Source organism: Triticum aestivum, chromosome 4B (genome assembly GCF_018294505.1).
Source record: "Triticum aestivum cultivar Chinese Spring chromosome 4B, IWGSC CS RefSeq v2.1, whole genome shotgun sequence".
Taxonomy (NCBI): domain Eukaryota; kingdom Viridiplantae; phylum Streptophyta; class Magnoliopsida; order Poales; family Poaceae; genus Triticum; species Triticum aestivum.
The window spans coordinates 657,666,977-657,674,206 of NC_057804.1; positions in this window are offsets into that span (position 1 = coordinate 657,666,977).

Below are 7,230 nucleotides of genomic sequence, written 5' to 3' on the forward strand. Positions count from 1 at the left end.
GGGCCCAGTGATACCTCTCCGTCATACGGAGTGACAAATCCCAGTCTTGATCCATGTCACCCAACAGACACTTTCGGAGATACCCGTAGTCTACCTTTATAGTCACCCAGTTACGTTGTGACGTTTGGCATACCCAAAGCACTCCTACGGTATCCGGGAGTTACACGATCTCATGGTCTAAGGAAAAGATACTTGACATTGGAAACTCTAGCAAACGAACTATACGATCTTGTGCTATGTTTAGGATTGGGTCTTGTCCATCACATCATTCTCCTAATGATATGATCTCGTTATCAATGACATCCAGTGTCCATAGTCAGGAAACCATGACTATCTGTTGATCAACGAGCTAGTCAACTAGAGGCTCACTAGGGACATGTTGGTGTCTATTATTCACACATGTATTACGATTTCCGGATAACACAATTATAGCATGAATAAAGACAATTATCATGAACAAGGAAATATAATAATAATGCTTTTATTATTGCCTCAAGGGCATATTTCCAACAATTACTCCTTGTAGTTGATGCTAATTGGTTTACTTGGTGGAAGATCATATGTTCAGTTCCTTTATGCATATTATTACTCCTCTGATTATGAACATGAATATGCTTTGTGAGTAGTTATGTTTGTTCCTGAGGACATGGGTGAAGTCTTGCTATTAGTAGTCATGTGAATTTGGTATTCGTTCGATATTTTGATGAGATGTATGTTGTCTTTCCTCTAGTGGTGTTATGTGAACGTCGACTACATGACACTTCACCATTATTTGGGCCTAGAGGAAGGCATAGGGAAGTAATAAGTAGATGATGGGTTGCTAGAGTGACAGAAGCTTAAACCCTTGTTTATGCGTTGCTTCGTTAGGGGTTGATATGGACCCATATGTTTAATGTTGTGGTTAGGTTTACCTTAATACTCCTTTTTGTAGTTGCGGATGCTTGCAATAGGGGTTAATCATAAGTGGGATGCTTGTCCAAGTTAGGGCAGTACCCAAGTGCCGGTCCACCCACATATCAAATTATCAAAGTACCGAACGCGAATTTTATGAACGTGATGAAAACTAGCTTGACGATAATTCCCAATGTGTCCTCGGGAGCTCCTTTCTCATTATTAGATTTGTCCAGGCTTATCCTTTGCTACATAAAGGATTGGGCCACCTTGCTGCACTTTATTTGCTTTATTTACTTTTTGCTCGTTACTATTTATCTTATCACAAAACTATCTATCACCTATTATTTCAGTGCTTGCAGAGAAAACCTTACTGAAAACCGCTCATCATTTCCTTCTGGTCCTCGTTGGGTTCGACGCTCATACTTATTGAAAGGACTACGATAGATCCCCTACACTTGTGGGTCATCATTGACACTATTCCAAAACAGTGGGATTATCATCAAATAAAGTCATGACCTCTCCAAGCCCACTTTTATCAAAAAAATTATAAGATTTAACACTCTCCAAATATGTGGGATTATTTTTAGCTAAAGTTGACACTCTTCCAGACCCACTTTTAATATTACCGCAAGCATATTCATCATGAGGTTTAATTAAATTTTCAAGATCATAAGAATCACTATCACCCCAATCATTATCATTGCAATAAGTAGTGGGCATAACAAAACAAGCATCCCCAAGCTTGGGATTTTGCATATCACTAACACAATTGACATTGATAGAATTTATAATAACATCATTACAATCATGCTTTTCATTCAAGGAGCTATCATGAATCACTTTATAAATTTCTTTGTTTAACACTTCATCACAATTTTCAGATTCATAAATCTCAAGCAAAACTTCATAAAGATAATCTAGTGAACTCAATTCACTAGCAATTGGTTCATCATAATTGGATCTTTTCAAAATATTAGCAAGTGGATGAGGATCCATATCAATAGATTTCCTCTTCAGTTGGTGTGGGCATCACAGGAATGGTTTCCTGTGCTGCGTCACTATCCCGCTCAAGAGGTAGTACTTCATCGAGTTCTACTTTCCTCCCACTTACTTCTTTCGAGAGAAACTCTTTCTCCAGAAAGCATCCGTTCTTAGCAACAAAGATCTTGCCTTCGGATCTTAAGTAGAAGGTATACCCTATAGTTTCCTTAGGGTATCCTATGAATACGCATTTTTCCGACTTTGGTTCGAGCTTTTCAGGTTGAAGTTTCTTGACATAAGCTTCGCATCCCCAAACTTTTAGAAACGACAGCTTAGGTTTCTTTCCAAACCATAATTCATACGGTGTCGTCTCAACGGATTTAGACGGTGCCCTATTTAAAGTGAATGTAGCTGTCTCTAGAGCGTATCCCCAAAATGATAGCGGTAAATCGGTAAGAGACATCATAGACCGCACCATATCCAATAGAGTGCGATTACGACGTTCGGACACACCGTTTCGCTGAGGTGTTCCAGGCGGCGTGAGCTGTGAAACGATTCCACATTTCTTTAAGTGTGTACCAAAGGCGTGACTTAAGTATTCTCCTCCAAGATCTGATCGTAAGAATTTTATCTTTCGGTCACGTTGATTCTCCACCTCATTCTGAAATTCCTTGAACTTTTCAAAGGTCTCAGACTTGTGTTTCATTAAGTAGACATACCCATATCTACTCAAGTCATCTGTGAGAGTGAGAACATAACGATATCCTCCGCGAGCCTCAACGCTCATTGGACCGCACACATCGGTATGTATGATTTCCAACAAGTTGGTTGCTCGCTCCATTGTTCCGGAGAACGGAGTCTTGGTCATTTTACCTAAGAGGCAGGGTTCGCACGTGTCAAATGATTCATAATCAAGAGACTCTAAAAGTCCATCAGCATGGAGCTTCTTCATGCGCTTGACACCAATGTGACCAAGGCGGCAGTGCCACAAGTATGTGGGACTATCGTTATCAACTTTAAATCTTTTGGCATCTACACTATGAACATGTGTAATATTACGCTAGAGATTCATTAAGAATAAACCATTGACCATCAGAGCATGACCATAAAACATATCTCTCATATAAATCGAACAACCATTATTCTCAGACTTAAATGAGTAGCCATCTCGTATTAAACGAGATCCAGATACAATGTTCATGCTCAAACTTGGCACTAAATAACAATTATTGAGGTTCAAAACTAATCCCGTAGGTAAATGTAGAGGCAGCGTGCCGACGGCGATCACATCGACTTTGGAACCATTCCCGACGCGCATCGTCACCTCGTCCTTTGCCAGTCTCCGTTTATTCCGCAGCTCCTGCTGTGAGTTACAAATATGAGCAACGGCACCGGTATCAAATACCCAGGAGTTACTACGATTACTGGTAAGGTACACATCAATCACATGTATATCAAATATACCTTTGGTGTTGCCGGCCTTCTTATCCGCTAAGTATTTGGGGCAGTTCCGCTTCCAGTGACCCTTCCCCTTGCAATAAAAGCACTCAGTCTCAGGCTTGGGTCCATTCTTTGACTTCTTCCCGGTAACTGGCTTACCAGGCGCGGCAACATCTTTGCCGTCCTTCTTGAAGTTCTTCTTACCCTTGCCCTTCTTGAACTTAGTGGTCTTATTGACCATCAACACTTGATGTTCTTTCTTGATTTCAGCCTCTGCTGACTTCAGCATCGAGAACAATTCAGGAATGGTCTTTTCCATTCCTTGCATGTTGTAGTTCATCACAAAGCTCTTGTAGCTTGGTGGGAGCGACTGGAGGATTCTGTCAATGACCGCCTCATCTGGGAGGTTAATGTTTAGCTGGGTCATACGGTTGTGCAACCCAGACATCTTCAGGATGTGCTCACTGACAGAACTGTTTTCCTCCATCTTACAACTGTAGAACTTGTCGGAGACATCATATCTCTCGACCCGGGCATGAGCTTGAAAAACTAGTTTCAGCTCTTCGAACATCTCATATGCTCCGTGATGCTCAAAACGCTTTTGGAGCCCCGGTTCTAAGCTGTAAAGCATGCCGCACTGAACGAGGGAGTAATCATCAGCGCGAGTTTGCCAAGCATTCATAATGTCTTGGTTCTCTGGGACGGGAGCGTCACCTAGCGGTCCTTCTAGGACATATTGTTTCCTGGCAGCTATGAGGATGATCCTCAGGTTCCGGACCCAGTCCGTATAGTTGCTGCCATCATCTTTCAGCTTGGTTTTCTCTAGGAACGCGTTGAAGTTCATGTTGACATTAGCGTTGGCCATTGATCTACAAGACATATTTGCAAAGGTTTTAGACTATGTTCATGATAATAAAGTTCTAATCAAATTATGAACTCCCACTTAGATTAGACATCCCTTTAGTCATCTAAGTGTTACACGATCCGAGTCGACCAGCCCGTGTCCGATCATCACGTGAGACGGACTAGTCATCGTCGGTGAACATTTTCATGTTGATCGTATCTTCCATACGACTCGTGTTCGACCTTTCGGTCTCCGTGTTCCGAGGCCATGTCTGTACATGCTAGGCTCGTCAAGTTAACCCTAAGTGTTTTCGCTGTGTAAAACTGTCTTACACCCGTTGTATGTGAACGTAAGAATCCATCACACCCGATCATCACGTGGTGCTTAGAAACGACGAACTGTAGCAACGGTGCACAGTTAGGGGAGAACACTTCTTGAAATTTTATAAGGGATCATCTTATTTACTACCGTCGTCCTAAGTAAACAAGATGCATAATACATAATAAACATCACATGCAATTATATAGTTGTGACATGATATGGCCAATATCATATAGCTCCATTGATCTTCATCTTCGGGGCTCCATGATCATCTTGTCACCGGCTTGACACCATGATCTCCATCATCGTGTCTTCATGAAGTTGTCACGCCAACGACTACTTCTACTTCTATGACTAACGTTTAGCAATAAAGTAAAGTAGTTTACATGACGTTATTCAATGACACGCAGGTCATACAAAAAATAATGACAACTCCTATGGCTCCTGCCGGTTGTCATACTCATCGACATGCAAGTCGTGAATCCTATTACAAAGAACATGATCTCATACATCACAATTCATCATTCATCACAACTTCTGGCCATATCACATCACATGATCAATCGCTGCAAAAACAAGTTAGACGTCCTCTAATTGTTGTTGCATCTTTTACGTGGCTGCAATTGGGTTCTAGCAAGAACGTTTTCTTACCTACGAATCACCACAACGTGATTTTGTCAACTTCTATTTACCCTTCATAAGGGCCCTGTTCATCGATTCCGCTCCAACTAAGGTGGGAGAGACAGACACCCGCCAGCCACCTTATGCAACTTGTGCATGTCAGTCGGTGGAACCGGTCTCACGTAAGCGTACGTGTAAGGTTGGTCCGGGCCGCTTCATCCCACAATACCGTTGAGCAAGAAAAGACTAGTAGAGGCAAGTAAGATGACAAAATCCACGCCCACAACAAAGTTGTGTTCTACTCGTGCAAAGAGAACTACGCATAGACCTAGCTCATGATGCCACTGTTGGGGAACGTTGCAGAAAATTAAAATTTTTCCTACGGTTTCACCAAGATCCATCTATGAGTTCATCTAAGCAACGAGTCTAGGGAGAGAGTTTGCATCTACATACCACTTGTAGATCGCGTGCGGAAGCTTGCAAGGTGATGATGTAGTCGTACTCGACGTGATCCAAATCACCGATGACCTGTGCCGAACGGACGGCACCTCCGCGTTCAACACACGTACGGAAACAGCCACGTCTCCTCCTTCTTGATCCAGCAAGGAAGGGAGGAGAGGTTGAGGGAGATGGCACCAGCAGCAGCACGACGGCGTGGTGTTGGTGGAGCTGCAGTACTCCGGCAGAGCTTCGCTAAGCGCTATGGAGTTGGAGGAGGTGTTGGGGAGGGAGAAGGAGGCAACCAAAGGCCAGGGCACAAGGTCTGAAGTCCCTCCTCTCCCCCACTATATATAGGGGTGCCAAGGGGGGTGTGGCCGGCCCTAGGAGATCAAATCTCCTAGGGGTGCGGCGGCCAAGGGGGGATTCCCTCCCCCCCAAGGCACCTAGGAGGTGCCTTCCACTAGTAGGACTCCTCCCCCTTGGAAACCCTAGGCGCATGGGCCTTGTGGGGCTGGTGCCCTTGGCCCATGTAGGCCAAGGCGCACCCCCTACAGCCCATGTGGCCCCCGGGGATGGGTGGCCCCACCCGGTGGGCCCCCGGGACCCCTCCGGTGGTCCCGGTACAATACCGATAACCCCGAAACTTGTCCCGATGCCCGAAACAGGACTTCCCATATATAAATCTTTACCTCCGGACCATTCCGGAACTCCTCGTGACGTCCGGGATCTCATCCGGGACTCCGAACAACATTCGGGTTACTGCATATACATATCCCTACAACCCTAGCGTGACTGAACCTTAAGTGTGTAGACCCTACGGGTTCGGGAGACATGTAGACATGACCGAGACTCTCTTAGTCAATAACCATCAGCGGGATCTGGATACCCATGATGGCTCCCACATGCTCCTCGATGTTGTCATCGGATGAACCACTATGTCGAGGATTCGATCAAACCCTGTATACAATTCCCTTTGTCAATCGGTACGTTACTTGCCCGAGACTTGATCGTCGGTATCCCAATACCTTGTTCAGTCTCGTTACCGGCAAGTCACTTTACTCGTACCGTAATGCATGATCCCGTGTCCAACACCTTGGTCACTTTGAGCTCATTATGATGATGCATTACCGAGTGGGCCCAGAGATACCTCTCCGTCATACGGAGTGACAAATCCCAGTCTCGATCCGTGTCAACCCAACAGCTACTTTCGGAGATACCTGTAATGCACCTTTATAGTCACCCAGTTACGTTGTGACGTTTGGCACACCCAAGGCATTCTTACGGTATCCGAGAGTTACACGATCTCATGGTCGAAGGAAGAGATACTTGACACTTGCAAAGCTCTAGCAAAACGAACTACACGATCTTTTATGCTATGCTTAGGATTGGGTCTTGTCCATCACATCATTCTCCTAATGATGTGATCCCGTTATCAATGACATCCAATGTCCATAGTCAGGAAACCATGACTATCTGTTGATCACAACGGGCTGGTCAACTAGAGGCTTACCAGGGACATAGTGTGGTCTAAGTATTCACACGTGTATTACGATTTCCGGATAATACAGTTATAGCATGAATACAAGACAATTATCATGAACAATGAAATATAATAATACTTTTATTATTGCCTCTAGGGCATATTTCCAACAGTCTCCCACTTGCACTAGACTCACTAATCTAGTTAC